The sequence below is a fragment of the Peromyscus californicus genome, unplaced genomic scaffold (assembly GCF_007827085.1).
Source record: "Peromyscus californicus insignis strain IS unplaced genomic scaffold, ASM782708v3 Scaffold_9__1_contigs__length_137607984, whole genome shotgun sequence".
Taxonomy (NCBI): Eukaryota; Metazoa; Chordata; class Mammalia; order Rodentia; family Cricetidae; genus Peromyscus; species Peromyscus californicus.
Genome location: NW_026294617.1, coordinates 53,894,537 through 53,912,378, shown reverse-complemented (window position 1 = coordinate 53,912,378; position 17,842 = coordinate 53,894,537). Strand labels below are relative to the sequence as shown.

Genomic DNA, 17,842 nt, shown 5'->3' with positions numbered 1-17,842 from the left:
TCATTTCTTTACTATTTGCTTAAATTGAATCAGCCTTCATACTTGGTGGTCCTTTAGCAAAAATGATGGGTTCCCCAACTGTATTATTTTTTTTCTCTTTCTTTTTTTTTAAATTTTATAATTAAATTTAATTTTACATATCAGCCACGGATTCCCTTGTCCTTCCCCCTCCTGCCCCCCCCCACCTTCCTCCTAGCCCACCACCCATTCCCATCTCCTCCAGGGCAAAGACTCCCCTGGGGACTGAGTTCAACCTGTATTAACTTTTAAGGAAGTAGATAATGGCATGTTTCCACACAGAGTTAGATTGGGTTCTTTTTACTGGAAGTAAGTAGCATTTCTTAACAGACCTCCAATGCTACTGTTACATTTATATGTTGACCAGTGTTTAAAAATCTGTTATTATTTAGCATAGCATTTGCAGGAAAGTGCTAGAGGAGACAAAGGAAAGCATAGGATATTACAGAATAAACACTAAACCAATCACTAGAAAATAAAATCTATGTAGAAGAACAATATAAATTGAGACTAATTCCAGTCATGGTGGCACATATCTGTGGTTCTGAATGTGCAGGAGAACCAGACCACAAGTTCCAGGTAAACCTGAACAGCTAAGTAACAGATGCTGCTTAAAAACACAAAGGCAAGATGTCACTCAGTGATGGTGCACTTGCTTAGAAATATGAATGAAGCTATAGGCTCAGACTTTGAAAAAAAAAGATAAGAAGAAAAGAACGACTATTGTGACCAATTCTATTGTTTATTAACCTTAAATAAGGGTACCTTAAGAACCGAACAATAAATGACATTTGTCTAGTGGTTGTTTGAAACATGGTGTTAAAATTCAAGAAGGACATCAGAGATAACAGACAGCAGAGCACAAGAAATCAATAAGTAAAAATGCTCTCGGTTCTCAGTGATGAAACCCACATTAGGATCAATATAAGTGACAGAAGCGTGGCTTAAAATAATAAAATATGATACTTGAAAATAAAAGAAATAATGGGGTTGGAATGATGTCTGAGCAGTTAAGAGCATGTAAAATTTGAAAGGAATTTGGGTTTTATCTAAACACCCATACTGTTCAGTTTCCATCACCTTTTAATTCCAGATTCAGGCCTCCCTAAGTACCTGTACTCATGTTCACATCTCAATACACACACACACACACACACACACACACACACACACACACACACGCGCGCGCGCGCGCGCGAGTGCATGCGCAAGCTCACACAGGCACACACCTAAATATAAAGAAATAGGTAAAACGAAAGAGAAGAAAGTTATATAAGATAGCTAAAAGTAATATATTATCTTTTTAGAAAGAAATGAAGTTCAGCACTTCAATATAACCTGAAAAGTGCAATGTCATATATAAAAATAATTAGATGAAATTCAAGAAAAAAAGATATATTAAATAAATATTTTAGTCTGTGAACTGAAGGAATATTGTTTATCAGAGCAAAGTGTTCGAGTACTTTACATTCCAGAAATGTGGATAGACTGTATTGATATTTTTTGTTTTATTAGGAAGATATAAAAAATAATCTAAAATATGCACTAATTGAAAAGAAATGAAGTTAATCTGGGTCACTCATAATCTAGGACAGACACCATAGAGTAGTTAGCGAACTCTATAGATTGATCTGGAAAGTCTTCTAGACTGTCTGAAAAAAAATAATGTCACTATTATAAGTGCTTTAGAATTTCTACTTAAAAAACAATGTGGAGGGTTTATGTGCTGTATATGCCTAGTCTGTCCCTGGTAAATGTATCTAAAAAGTGGAACAGTTGATGCTTCTATCCTATTGGCTATGGTAAAGAATGGACGTATGATGGATTTCTCCTGTCCTATCTTGTAGATCCTTTTATACTTAGTACTATTTACATATATTACTTATTCATAATAAAAATTAATTGCTATAGGAGCCAAACTTGTTTGACTATTCTCACAGAAAAATTCATACATAGCTAAATGCTAGTGCTGTGGGCTCTGTAAGTATTAATTAGCATCAAGATGGATGAAACAGGTTATGATAAAAATTGGCATCCAAGATTTTCCTATCTCAGATTACTTACACTGATGCTTTGAGCAATGGGAAGTCAACTAGTCTTGAAGGACATAGGAAGACAGAGCTATTAAAAAGTGTATCTTTGGCGAGAGCTCTTCCGACATTCTTAAATAGCTGGCAACACCTGCCTCTGACAATTCCAGCCTCAAATGGCTCTTGCATGCTCAGTGGTAGACACCTCTGGAATCACAACCAAAGACTGTGTACAGGAAAGAAAATCAGCCAATAGGAGTCCTTGAAAGAAAACACAACTTATATTCACTTATTTGTTTAGTATTTAAAAGTTCCTTTACAATTTGTATCCATTAATATCTGACTATTTGTCATAATTGATGTTAGGACCAACCTAATTTTATAAGCTTTCTGCCTTTCATAAAATAAAGAAGCACCAGAAGTTATCATAAAAACAAGACACAATGCCATTAACCTTTATTCTGCATACACTTTTGCTACGTTTTCTTTATTGATATGGTATGAGCAATGGTGAACAGAGGAAAAACATTAGAATTTCATATCTAAGCACAATCTTTCATCAGATTACATGTTTGATTCTGCTCTCTGCAATATATATTTTGAAGGCAGAATTTTCATTCTTGCCTTCATAGTTTCTCAATAAATATATACGCTCATATATAAGATATTAGAGTTGACTTATTTTGCTTTACAAAAAGACTTGTTCAATAAAGAAAGTCATGTCTTGTTTTACATTCTGGGGGTCATTTGTTATTTCAATTTCCAAATACAAAAAATAAAAAATTAAAAAAAAAACCTACACACAAACAAGATCTTATTTAGTAGAATATTGTGATCATGTGTGCCTTGAAGGTATATGTAGGGATCATTAAAATGTCTCTTAAGACAGTTATAATTAAATAATAAAATCTTAGTCAAAATCAAAATAGGTATTTAGAAGCTGATTTTGTTTGTTTATTTGTTTGGTTTGTTTGTTTGTTTTGATACTGATTCCTCACTCAGGTCCACGAGGAACCAAAAACCAGGAGGGAATTCTACATCTCTGCCTTTAGTTTGTGTCTGTCTTTCTGCTTTTTTCATTTTTACTTTTAAAGATTTATTGTAATTTTACAATGTGTATGGTGGTCAGCATACATATATGTGGATGAAGATACCTTCAGAGACCAGAAGAAGACATCAGAATGAGATTCCCTGGATCTGGGATTATAGGTAGTTATGACCTGGCTGGAGATGAAACACTGGGCATGTGGTTATTCCCTGATTCTGAGGTTATGGGCAGTTATGACCTGGTGAAACACTGGTCATCTCCAAGAACAAGTGCTACTAATTTCTAAACCATCTCTCCAGCTCTACCTTCTATACTTTTGAAAAATTCACAAAAATAAGTTATTGTCTTTAATCTTTCTACCAGAGTCAAATTGAATTCAAAAGTAGAAAATCCTCTCAAAACAGAACCTTCTTCTTTTCAGAAGAAGACAATATCTATAAGGGAGATGCTGCTCAGCTACTAATAGATGAGTAGCTGAACACTTTATCTGACTATTTTGCAGGGCTGGACCAACCCTGAAAAAATTAAAGTGAGACAATGAGTGGAAATAATGAGTAGAACCACACTTTGACCAAGCCTGCTTAATTATGCCTACCAATTGCTCTCTTTTTAAAACTGAACTATGTATCAGTACCCTATAGAAAGGCTTAAGGGTACTAGAACCCCTCATCTGTCCATCTTTCCACATTTAGTAAATACATTCTCTCTGTTTGTCACCTTACTTCTTTATCTATTTGGTGTAATGGAGACTGAGGCTTGCGTGCAGGGCCTGCTGAAACCAAAGTTGTAGCCCCAAAATCTCCAGTAACAGTGGAAATAATGAGCATGTCAAGCAAATATATAAGCATACATCCTAAGGCAAAAAACCTTCTTATATATTTAAGGAAAAGGATAATTCTTAAATGGGATAGGAAAATGATAACATATGAAGTTGCATTACAGAGGGTCTTTGTCTTTTATTCTAATATCAGTGGAGAACAGTTAAGATAATAAGAACAAGGAATGTGATTTAGACGTTCGACCTCATTGTACCTGCCATGTGGCAAACAGAATAATGGGAAAGACAGTCCTAGAAGGTGCAGGAAAACTATTAAGGGAGCTACTTCAATTTTCCAATAATTTGGCTTTGAATGACAAGAATATTGAATTGAGATAAGAAAATGGAATATGCTTTGGAAGTGAAATCATCAGAGTTTTAAAATGCATTGTTATATGTGGTATGAAGGCAAACATTATTTGAAAACCATTAGAATTTTAGTTTAATTAACTCAGCACATTGTAGGACACTGAAATGAGACAGGGAAAAGGAGATGCAGAAGCTCAGTTGGTAGAATAAAAATTTTCCTGAGGGTATAATTCTAATGCTGTGTGTTCTGCAAATGATTATAATGTAATTACTTAAATAAAGCCCATATTCCTTATGATAAATTATTAAATCTTCCATTTTGATCAAAGACTCTTCAAGCACATCCCTAGTCAGTTGGAAAACAGACATGAATCTTGTCTAAAATATAAGTATTTTTAAAAAGCAGAAACAAACACTGAAGCTATGCTAATCATTTTGTGTGTGTGTGTGTGTGTGTGTGTGTGTGTGTGTGTGTGTGTGTGTGTGTGTGTGTGTGTGTAACATTATGGATAGAACTTAGAGCTATGTGCATATTCCACAAGTTTTCTACCCTAAGTTGTAACTCCAGTCACCTCTCTATTTTGAATAGCATATGTTAGCCATTTGAAATTATGTTTTGTGATATTTTGAATTTTCATGCATCCACATTGTATATCGCTTTCATATTTCACACTCATTTACATTCTCAATGTCCTATCCCTTTCTTCTTTCTGTCTATTACCCTCCCAGTTCCCCCTTCCTTTTCTTTTTTCATTTCTTCTCCCACTTTCCTTCTTTCCTTTCTTTTTATCTTTCCACCTTTCTTCTCCTTCTCTTCTTTCCTCATTTCTTTGAGACAGGGCCTCACTCTATACCACAAGCTGTCCTCAAACTCATAAATGTCTGCTAGTCTCAGCCTGCTAAGTGATACCTTGCCCACCTTTATGTATTTTTTAAATGGAGTGCTGCACATTTTATCAATCTTATAAATGTCTCAGTTTCTCTTTCTAGATTGTCTGACCCTAATGAAGGATAATTATTTCTCTCTAGCAGCATTGTTTCATACTTTTCAAATAAGAAAATATCACACTGGGGTTCTCATTAGTATGAGTTCACCATCATAGATGAGCCTTTAGAAACCCATATTTGGATTTCTGGGAACTAGTGCAGTGTCATTAGTCTCACAAATGAACATTTTGTATATTTTCATCCTAAAATATACATCACAATAATATATATATCCATACATATAGGGAAATTGTAATCACTGTTTGTAAAGATGTGCTTTATTTTATTTGTTTACATGTGATCACATTTGTATGCATGTAGGGAATGTGAATGCAGGTGTCTGTAGAAGCCAGAGGAAGACCTAAGTTCCCCAAGGCTGGACTTATACTTGGTTTGAGAGGAGCATGGCAGAGGTAGTGGGGACCAAACCCAGGTCCACTGTAAGATCAAGAAGGGCTTTAAACCACTGAGCAAGATCTTCAGCGCCAGACATCACTCTTTTAAAAGCATCTTTAAATAGGAAATAAAGAGTTATAAATGGAAGCCAAGGGTATGATCGGAAAGCTAATATGAAAACACAGCATTTCATCAATATAAATATTAAATGTGTCTCTTTTTGAAATCTTTTATTTTGAATAAAGAGTTGTACTTTCTTCAAGTTTTCTCTTCTCACTCCTCTGTTGGTAGAAAACGTTGTATGAAGGGGTACAAGGTTGCCATATTAAACTTATGAATCTATGACTTAATCAAAATGGCTTACTCCCAAGTTGTAGATATGAGTTAAGAACCTGGCAGGGATTCAGAAACTAAGATGCATTGAAAACAGTATTTCTGGCTGAGCTGTAGACCCATTGCAGAGAAGGCGGGTGCCAGCTGAATGGGGATGTGCACACTCTCTTTCTCCCTGCTTCCCTTTACAATTAGAGTGTCTGCCAAAAATTTGTATATAGCTGGCAGGCAAGCAACGCCAATCTAGGCACCTGTGTTGCAAAACCCAACAATCGTGTGACTGCCATCAGTGATCCATCTGTGAGGTTGGTACTTGCCACATGTCAGTTGACTCACTTAAAGTGGGTGGGAGGGAAATTGCCCTAGAGAAGGAGGGCAGCAAAGTTAACGTGTCATTTGCTTTTTGTGATTTAAAAATATATAGCAAACATGTTGGGAAACCATAATTGTACAAACAAAAAAAAAAACAAAGATTGATAATGACTATTACATGGCAAATTTAGAGACTGCCAGTTAATTTTTAAAATTAAATTTGAATTAATTTAATTAAGACTAAATCATTTTAATGTCTCATTGTACAGAACAGGACTTCCGCAATCTAATAACGTGTACCAAAGTCTAATAAAGACATGAAATAAGGATTGCCTTACCAAAGAAACTAAAGCAGAAGGCAAGGCTCCTTTGCTGAGGTACTACTTTTGAAAGAAGTCTCGTGGACTGGAACCCAGACCCCCACCCATTTTGCTTTTATTATCAGAGTGAGCTGAAACACAGCCAATGAAAACTACTTACTAAAAATGCATACCAAATAAGGGTCTGGAGAAATGGATCAGTGGGGAAGAACATTTGCTGCTCTTGAAGATAATGTGCGTTCAGTTCAGAGCACCAACAGGACGGCTCACAACTGCAGGTAATTCTGGTGAAAAGGATCTGACACTGTCCTCTGACTTCTGCCAGCACCAGACATACATACGGTTCACATATATACATGCAGGAAAAACACTCAGACACATTTGTAAAGATATTTTTAATTATACTAAATATGAAAATTATTATGGAAAAATGTTGATTTTTTTTGAGAAAATAGGGACAGTTTTGGAGATTAAAATTTAACATTATCCAAGTAACACAGGAAGAAAAGTGTTTTACTAATAGAAATTGCCATATAGATTTTATGGCATGTGCTGTGACTTTATGAGATGCCACACTTGTTTTACTTTAATAATTTTTAGGCTATTACAGTTATAAAAGTGGGGCTCATAGAAGTTATCCATTGGATCACTTCTGCAGGAAAGCCTACTTAAATTTTCTTAAAAGAAATTTCATTTCCTTTCTATCATTTTTGTTGCACTATTCATAGTAGGGCCCATTAAGCAGTACTTGATGAACATCTCATTCCCTGAGCTATGGAGACAGTACAATCCAATAATATTGTATTATGAACTATGTGTACAATACTGCACTAGCTGAGACAATCAATAGAACATAAAATACCCATGGAATAGGTCAATGAGAAGTCTGAAGTAGAAAAACAATTATTTGTCATGATACAATTCTGGTGGGGAAGGATACGTTTGGATTTGAAAAAGCAGATTTTCTGACTAAATCAATTGAATCACAAAGATACCATACACTTCTGCTGTGTGCTTGTTCTGCCCTCTTGAACTTTGAAAAGTACAATTCTAAAATAAATCACAGAAGAATGCATAGCTGACGCATTTCTGCAAGGAGTATACAGGTAGTTTGTATTTCCAAATTTTGTTTTAATATTTCTAAAATGTATGTCCACTCACTATTCACTGTGGATTTAAAACATTGAAATATCTAAAATGACATAGTGTACTCAGTGAGCAAATACATATTGATCTAGACACTCCAAATGTGACCATGTTAAAGTAACGTGAAATACTATCCTGGAGGCAATGAAAGAACTATATTTTGCCATATTAATGCCTTGAGATTGCTTACAGGAATCATTAAATATATTTATTGGCTTATTAATAAAAGATTACAATAACATATGATAATGTAATTCATAGGACAAGGTCCTGAAAGGCATAGAGGCTTTTGCCCTGCAGAATGAGGATGCAACAACCTCCCAGAATACTGAAGATATTTCTATCACAAAGCTTCTCAACAGTCATAATTTGTACATTTTGCCAAGGCCTCATCTTGCAACTTCATTGATTGATAACTTCATTTCGGATCCCTCTCCTCTCCAGAGAATTTGGGAGATAAGAGTTCCCAAGCTTGTAGTCCTGGTTTGGTGTTTTTAATGATAATTGCTTACCCAATAAAATTGGCTTCATTAGAACAAAAGATGTTCCTGTTATCCAGATAGGGATTTAGGATCTCTATGTCAAAAATGTGGTTCAAAGACAAAATATTAGAACAAAAAATTTTGTTCTGGCTCCATGATTAAATAGACTACCCAAAGAAGAGATCACACTCATTGTTTTCCAATTATATGATAATAATACGTCTATCATTTTAATTTCTATTTTCTTTGATTGTTTTGCAATCTCCACACCACACACTGGAGGTAGAGTCCTGTGCATTTAAAATGGCTTTGTTTGTCCCCATCAAAATTCATGCTGGATGTTTGTACTTGACATTACTGTGTGCTTATTTTGAGGGTGAAGACTTTAACAAGAAGTAATTGTCAAAAAAGTTAGTTCATAGAATTTCAGGACAGTGTAGATTTTACCACAGGACAATAAAGCAGGGAAAGAAATAGAAAGAAGAAAGGTCAATGGGTCTAAAACATGTTACAAAACTATGATTACAGAAACAATAATGTATATTTCATAATGTTAGAAAGAAGACTTTTGCCACATCTCACCATGAAGAAATGGTTACCAGGTGAGAAGAAGCTGTTTAACTTGATCTTGAGAAATGACTTGGTAATTAAGAACCCTGTCTGGGCAGGACCAAGCCCCTTCCCACTGTACCAAGGCTGTGCAAGGCACCCTACCACAGGCACCAGATTCCCAAAAGCCTGCCCATGCACCAGGGACGGATCCCGATCCCCCTGCCTGGGTGCTCCCCAAACAGTTTGAGCCAAACAACCATCTTCCATATCCAGAGGGGCTAGTCCAGTCCTGTGGGGGCTTTACAGCCACTAGTCTACCTTGATTTGGAGGATGTGGGGATGTGGGGTGGCTTGGGAGGGAGTGCTGGGAGATGGGAGGAGGGAGGAGGTGGAATATGTGGGTGGTATGTAGAATGAACAGAAAATTTCTTAATAAAGAAAAATGAAAAAAAAAAAGAAGAAGAAGAACCCTATCTGTTCCTGAATGACTACCCAGGTTGAGTTTCCAGCACCCACAGGGTAGCATACCGTGTCCTGTAACTCCAGTTCCAGGGAATCAAGCATCCTCTTCTGGACACCAACCGGAACTGCACACATGTAGAGCAAACACATAAATGCAGACAAAACACTAACACACATAAAAATAAGAGGAAATCTTTATTTTTTAAAAAAAGATGTTTAACTTGATTGACTCAAACATTTATTGATGCATGAATTTGTCAAATAGTTATATAACATACCAGTAATATATACAATAAAAACTAGTTTATATATCAAGTTAAAATATAAATTAATCAAACTGGAAAAAGTATTGGTATAAGAGAAAGCAGTTTTTTGTTGTATTTACATGTTGTAAACCAAGTTAGTCTCTCTCTCTTTCTCTCTCTCATATTTTGTCATTATAGAATCATTAAACAAACTAAGACAGGGTATATTTCCTATTTTACAGACATAAAATCAAAATTATTGTCTTAGTAGATGAGGAGATTTTTCTTTTAGATTTCTGGTATTCTCTGAGATTTTTCTCATCACATTTCCTGGTTTGATTGGCAGGTAGCTGTGAAGTAGAAAGCGAGACTGACCTTAAACTGAATGCAGTCAAAAGATCTGTTGTAGTTAGACAAGAGTGATGCCCAATTGACATAAACTGCAGCAAACAGTTCCTTTGGTCAGATTCTAAGCACTGAGTATCTATTTTGGTGGAAGGGAGTCTGAACATTAAATCCAAAGGCAGTCTTTCTCTGCTATGAGAGGAACTGGGTTAGCTGCATGTCTGAACAAGGAAGCCAACCAAAGCAATGACAGATGGCTATCGTTGCACTATTGGTCTCATTTAATTTTCCTAGACTGTCCACAAGGCCTTGGGAACTGTGAATTTTTCTTGTATTGTCGTCTGATGATAAGTTTTCCTTTCAGATTAAATGGGTCCTTATGAGTTTGCTATTTGTAAGTTTTAATTTTTTTATATTAATTATGGCTTGATGATCTTGACCTTAAACATATTTCCACGCTATATTGCAGATATGTATCAAAATTTGGTAAGTCTAAGTGCAAAGTATCCTAGCTATAATCACCCTCCTTAATAAGTAATGCCATAGAATAATGAATTTCTCATACAGTCAGGAATGTCTGTTTGCACTATTAAAAGTCGGTGTGAGACCAAAAAGGGATCAAGAGGCATTGAAGAACTATCTCACCTACATTTAAATTATTATCCACTTTATCTCCTCCACTTTGTTTCTATAAAACATTAATAAGCCTGTAAGTCTAAGCTCTTATGTCATTGTAACTGTTCATAGCTTTTGGACTTTACAAGAGATTGACTCCAAATATGGCATTTTCTTGCTATGAGAAATGTGCATGTGAGAGGCAATAACTCATCTCTGCAAACTCTAATTCCATAATAATTTATTCCAGGGCCTTGGCAGCTAATGCTTCAAGCACTATTAATAGAAAACTATGCAAGTAGTGTAGGTGGTACTTTCAGTTTAGTAGTGCTGTAGCTAATTCCCTTAATTTATAAAGCACTTTTAAGTCTCATCTATGCAAAGCTGATGAAACTGTGTAGGTAGAAATCACTTATCTCCTTATCTCACAGCCTCCCAAATTATATCCACATGAGTAGCCTGGCTAATCACTTTACTCCTCTTGCTAATTCTGTTGTGCGATCCTCACCTGAAAGTTTCTAGTGTTGAAATGGCTGGCTATTTGCATGGATCATAACGGGAATGCTTTTCTTGTTCCAATAACTTAGAGCAGATTTTCTGTAAGATGTAACAAAATGTCAGGCCCACTTTCAGCATTTATCTCTATGAATTCTGGTTTATTTTATGCTTCTATAACCATATTTACTCTACATGTTTAATAGGAAAGTGGCGTTTTTAAATTATTATGTTTAAATTATTATGTTTGACTGTCCTATATTGTAATAAAACTTTATTCACAAATCTGCGAGTTGTCATTTTATCCTTTCTTGCTTGTTTCATACAGTATTGTCTTCTTTTAAAATTGTTGCTAGTCATTTAAAATGCAAAAGCCATTAATAGCTTTGAGGTTTGAATAAGAATGGCTCCATAGATTCACATATTTGAATATTTGGTCTCGAGCTGGTGGGACTCTTTTGGAAGTATTAGATAAGATGTGGCCTTGTTAGCAATGATGGGTCACTGGGACTTTGATCTTCCAAAAGCCCATGCCATTCTCAGGTAACACTGTTTGCCTCATGGTTGTGGACTGAGATATGAGATCTCAATTGTTCTGCCAGCCTGAAGTCTTGTTGCTGTGTTCTCACCAAGGTGGTCACAGACTCTAAGCCTGAAATTGTAAGCTGCAAATAATTGCTTTCTTTTGCAAGTTGCCTTGGTCATGGTATCTCATTACAACAACAGAAAATTAACTAAGACAATAGATTATACAATCAACAGGCCAGGTTTAATGTCTTAGCCACAATCTGGCAGCTCCTATTAGACAACAAAAATTACACTTAACCATTCACAAGTCAGAGACAATATTTACAGTTTATTTCATTTACTTAGTTGTTACTGTTTACCTAAATTATTATTACTAATAATTTTGACTCTCCCTCCCTCTGTTCCTTCTCTCTTTCTTTCTTTCTTTCATTCTACCATGCATTGTTTCAGTGGTGAATATTATGTTGTTTTAGGTATATTCTACTGGTATTGGTATGTTTGAATTTAATTAGTCTTTTGTGTTGTCTTCTATTTCAAAATACCATACCTTTTACTTTGCTTTCTTTTTTAAAAAATCTAATCTCTCACACAATACATCCCGACCGCATCCACTCCTCCCAGTCCCCCTCCCCATCCCGCTCTCCTCCAAATCCACTGCTCCTCCATTTTCTTCAGAACAGAGCAGGCCACCAAGGGATTGTATACAATAAAACTAGGCACAGAACTTCATTTCAGGGCTGGGCAAGGCAACCCAGTAGGAGGAAAATGGTCCCAAAAGGAGGCAAAAGAGTTTGAGACACCCACACTCCCATTGTCAGGAGTCACCCAAATACCCAAGCCAACAACTATTAACATATATGTAGAGGACCTAGTGCAGACCCAGGTAGACTCTGTGATTGTCTCTTTAGTCTGTGATTCCCAATGAACCCTGCTGAGTTAATTCCATGGCTTTGCTCTTCTAGTATCCTCTCTGATTATCACAATTCCCTATTTACCTTTTCTGTGGGGGTTCTCTGAGCTCCTAGGGGAGGGATCTGATGGAGACCCCTAACCTGGACTCACTTTCTACCTAATGTTTGACTGTGGGTTTCTGCATACAAACCCATCAGCTACAGAAAGAAGCTTGTCTCATGAAAATTGAACTAGAAATCATTCTATGAATATAGAGTAACATAATTAGGAATCATTTCATTGACTTTTTTTCCACTCCTGTTTTTTTTTTAAGAAAAATAGACTAGTTTTAGAATTCCATTCTAATTGCTACAAAGAATTTTGTTAACTTTGAATTAGTTTTGCAGTAAATATCTCACATTTATGTGTTTTCTTAACTTTTCATCCATCTTGAGTTAGTATCATTTCATGTCACATAAAATGCAAAAACTTACCAAGGAGCATTATCTGCAGTTTTGTGTTCAGCAAAACTATTTACTTCTTTTCCATGTTGTTATGATACCACTTAATTTGTGGTGATTGAATATTATCGGAAACCTTTTCAATTTTCCATAATTGTATAGGATGATTTTTTACATATATAAATATTAGGTGAGTGGTTGGGGTGTATGTACATATGCACATTTATGCAAGTACACCTATAGGTGAGGGGTTAAAACAAGGAGTCTATTTCCATTGCTTTCCTCCATGTTCTTTGAATCAAGGTCTCTCCTTGAACCTGGGGCTCACCAAGTCATCTAGACTGGCTCTGCAGCAAGTGCTGAGCTTCTTTCATGGTGATTAGAGATCCAAACTGAGGTCCTCATTCTTGCTCAGCCAACACATCATCAACTAAACCATATTCCCAGGCCCTACTGGCTTTTGTCCTTTGTTTTTGACAAGCGTGTTCACACATTGTCTCATTGTTCCTTAACTTCCACTGCTCAGTAGTTTGGTTTATTGTTTTCTATTTTATGCTTCACATTTTTTATTACTTTATTTTGTTTTTACTGACTTGGTTCAAGAAGTCCTTCTTTATATAATTTTTAGTACTTTGACAATATTGTGATCTGGTTTTCAGTTTTCATCTAACCTGGTTATCAGTTTGGTTTTTTTCCCCCTTTGGGTGTTTGGGTTAATATATGATGTTTTTATCCTATATTAATATTTTATCTCCTCCATCTAGGATACTATAATTCTTTGGTTTCTTCTTATTACCCATTAAATCACTAAAGATTCACTCTTTCTGTCTCTGTGTGTTAGTCAGGGTTGACAGAGATCTAATATAATAAACAAATAAAATGTTAGAGGAGATTTATTAGCAGAATTGGTTCAAGGAAAAAAAAGAAAATATCATCCAGATTGATCTATTTCTACTTCCACATTCAGTTCGTGGTTGTTTGTTCCATGTGCCTGGGTCTGTGATGAGGCCCATTGTTACTGTTGAAGGAGATAGTGGTGAAGTAGTTACTCACCTCATGATGGCCAGGACCTGTACATGGGAGAAGCTTGTAGCAGGGCATTTCATCTTAGTTTTTCCTCTGTAAGAATTGCCTTAAAAATATAACCAAAGGAGCGTTTTACTAAACTTTTAAGCTTAAAATTAAGGTTAGCCATCACAAGATCCTTCTTTTTCAATGGTACACCCAAACACAATTACCATATTTAAATTCCAAACAAAAGAATAACAAAGTCACAGTTCTCCCTAACATAACAATGCTGCATACAGTTAAAACAAGTTCCTATCTTCCTCCAAGTGTCAACAGTTTCTATATTGTTCAGAAGTCCAAGCCTAAAGTCTTTCTGAAAAACCATGTCAAAATCTTAGCTGTGAGCCTGAATGAAATCAAAAGGAAGCTACATAATGACAACATGCAAGAGTGGAACAAGTTAACCATTCCCATTCCAAAAGGGAACTACTGAAGAATAGCAAAGAATGGTCAAACCAAAGCAAATCAAAATCTCAGTATGGCAAAAGCTGACCCCCAAGGCACCAACTCACATGACAGAGCTTGTGTGGGCTTGTGCAGCCACCACTGCCATGGGATGCATCCTGTATAGCTTCATTCTTGGGCAGGCAGCTCTTGCTCTGGCAGCTTTCATTGTCAGACGTGCTCTTTTCCTGTCTGCTTCAATTTTCTGGCATTCCGATCGCATCTATAGCTTCACTCTTACAGCTTCATGCATTGCCCCTTAGGTTGTGTGTTCTCATCAAGGACTCTGGACCCACAACACAAGACCTGGATTCTTACCCTTTATTTTTAAATGTGAAAAGTTTATGGACCTGTAAATCTTGTATTCTCCATATCTGAAAAATCAGCATCATATGGATGATGCCAAAGTCTTACATGATTAGGAGCACTAGTCTGGGTCTGAATCTTTAAGTGAGTTTACTCCCTTAATGTCTTGAACTTGAAGTGGAGGGAGCTGGTATTTTCTTAAGATGCCAAAAGGGCATGGTTTTATTTTCCTAATGGGTACACATGTGAGGCTTCTTTATAGTAAGGCAGACTCATTGCATTTCATCTGCACACAGGAACCAGAAAGTGAAAACTGGAAGCAGGGGAAGCTATAAATTCTCAAGTGCTGCAGCGGGTTACTCGCTTCCTCCAGCCAAGCTCTACATATAAAAGCTTCCCTAATCTCCCCAAAGAGCACTCCCAGCTGAGAGTCAAACTTTCAAACACAAGCTCCTTTGTGGTACTTCTTATTCAAAAACAGTTTCTCTCCCTCCAACCAAGTTGAGCATCACAAAGTTCTTCTTCCTTTGTATTTTTCTGTTCGGATTCCCTTCGCAGTTAGGTGGCACTTGCTCAAACTGAAGGAGAAATTCACTAAGATTGCTGCAGGGATTCTCTGTGTATTGCTGACAGGCACAACCAGGAAATAATGCTTCAGTAATAATCTAGTACTTTTTAATCTGGTTATGCTGATACCTGAAATTAGCCATACCATGAATTCAGATTTGATTGTTTTTATTAGACAATCGTTAGGGATAATGATACCTTTCTGTATTTCTTCTATATTCTTAATTTTTCATCTCTACTGTTCCAAATGACTTTGTGGGTAGTTCCGTTGAAATGATTTCCTAACTCTTGTGAAATTTTATATCTGTCAGTCTATTCATTTTTGTGGTAACTTATTTAGCATATTTTGTATATTTTTTAGGTCTTTGTCCGCTAATTTCAACAAATGTATCACATGATTATATTTTTCTATGTATTTGTTTTCTTTGAGTTGATGTCATTTTCTTGCTTCCTCAAATTACTAGTATATTTCAATTATATGTTTAAAATATAGATGGTGTGTTGTAAAGAGCCTTGCTTTCATCTTCATCTGAAGTATGTTTCTACACAGAAATTACATTAGTGGTGCCTCATCCTTGCATTATATAAAGGTCTTTGCATTGGGCTTTGTTGAGCTAAATCCACTCAGGCTCTATTAATCCTACATGACGACCATGTATCTTGAGAGAGGCTCATCTAACTAAAGCCAGACTGTCTGCCTTTCATCAGTGTTCCTGAAGTGCTCAGTGTAGTGTGCTAACTTCACAGAAATTAAACTTCAGTTTCTGACTTTGGAGATTGGGAAGATATTGAAGTCTCTGATCTTTGATTTCCCTATCCCCACTATTTCCTTCCAGTAGGTCCTCTGAAGTTAAGCTCTTCATTCCGCGGGCTTATCACTTATGCTTTTCATCAAACTTTCCATCGTACAGTCATGTAGACTTCTCATTCCCAGTTAGTTTTTATTTGTGTATTCAGTTCTCTCTCCTCGAAGTTTCTCATAGTACTCATTATTTATTCATATTTCTTATCTCGAGAATTATACTATTTTATGTGTGATTACAAATTGTTAGTACTCTGATTCCATGATGGAGCAAGAACTAGGCCCACCTCCTTTCCATTATGTAAAACTTCAGTGGAATCTGTACTGAGAAGTGAAAATTTCTTGGGAGAGAACTTTTTTAGCAATGTTTCATGTGTGGAATAAATTATATCATATTATGACAGAAAGATGTGGGAAAAAAAGAAAACACAAACTTGGAAGGACTGCAGTTTGACCAGGAAAACAGTGATGAATATGTGTTCAAAAGTATGGCTGGGGAACAATTTGCTAAAAGGACTATTTTCAATGACAAAGAACTAGTTGATTTGTTCAGTAGCACCTAAACAAAGAAGTGAGGCCATCTCTGAATTCTTCCAGGTTCTCTGCTCTATTACAGCATGTAAACTTTGCAGGACAAACATGTTTCAGGAAGGGACCCAAAATCAGAGTCCCTAGGTTCTTTTGTCCAGTGCCACCTTAGGGTCAATTTTCCTGTTTCAGACTGTGGAGGTCAACTTTCTACCACTGTGACAAAAATACCTGAGAGAAATCAACTAGAAGGAGAAAATGCTTCTATTGGCCATTTTTGAGAGGTTTCCATCTATGCTGACTTGACTCCATTGCTTCTGGAGTCACAGTAAGTCACCTTGGTAGGAAAAAATGATGGAGAAAAGGGCTATACTTCTTGCCTTGTAGAATGAAGAGAGTGTGAGAGAAAGGTCCATACCTCAAGTGACTTGCTCCCTCACAATAGATAATGTCTTTTAGAGGCTCCATAACCTCTTAAAGTTCACTAATTCAATCATTATTTAAACCATGTATTAATCCATTGATAAAGTTCATACTTCTTTTATTAAGCTACCTCTTAAAAATACCATAAAGCTGTGTACCAAGTATGCCAAACCTTTAATAAATAAACCCTTGAGGACACTGGATCCAAATTGTAAAGTAGACAGTAGAACATTTTACCACTAAAACTTATTCAAGAAGATGTGGTTGCAGTTAGAGTTTACAGGAATCTTGGCATTCACGATTTGCACATTCCAAACCACATTATGCAGTATTGACAGCTCTGAGGGCCAGTATGTATCCAGATCTGAGTGGCCTGCTCTGCTACTCAGTGTCATGGTAACATCCAGGCCAGGATTGCAACTGAGGGCCGTATCAGAGTTTGTGGCCCTACTGTAGCCAAAGCATATTTTTTAATATGTACAATATTGCTGATCCGTACACAAAATAGCTGAATGTAGTAGAAGGCATACCAATATGAATAAACCCTAAAGATCAAAAATTAATAAAGATTTCATAACTAGATTTCATTTTTGAGATTGGAAGATGCAAGCTGACTCCTAGTGTCTTCTCTTAACCAAACCTCACAATATTTAATAGTCATATCTAAATGATAAAATTGGCTAGAAGCAACTTATTGGCCTATAATAAGAAATAAAGAAATAAGCCGGGCGGTGGTGGCGCACGCCTTTAATCCCAGCACTTGGGAGGCAGAGCCAGGCGGATCTCTGTGAGTTCGAGGCCAGCCTGGACTACCAAGTGAGTTCCAGGAAAGGCGCAAAGCTACACAGTGAAACCCTGTCTCGAAAAAACAAAAAACAAAAAAAACAAAAAAAAAAAGAAAGAAAGAAAGAA

At 36.3% G+C, this 17,842-nt stretch overlaps 1 long non-coding RNA gene across 2 annotated transcripts in view; it reads right to left on the bottom strand.

Annotated features, from left to right (window-relative positions):
* LOC128105778 (uncharacterized) overlaps positions 1 to 17,842 on the bottom strand; it is a 159,215-nt gene that overhangs the window by 112,760 nt on the left and 28,613 nt on the right. For both annotated transcript variants that reach the window (XR_008216491.1, XR_008216492.1), the window contains exons 2-3: positions 13,846 to 13,924; positions 9,279 to 9,378 (exon numbers count right to left, since the gene is read on the bottom strand). This is a non-coding gene — a long non-coding RNA (uncharacterized LOC128105778). The remainder of the gene's footprint in view (positions 1 to 9,278; positions 9,379 to 13,845; positions 13,925 to 17,842) is intronic.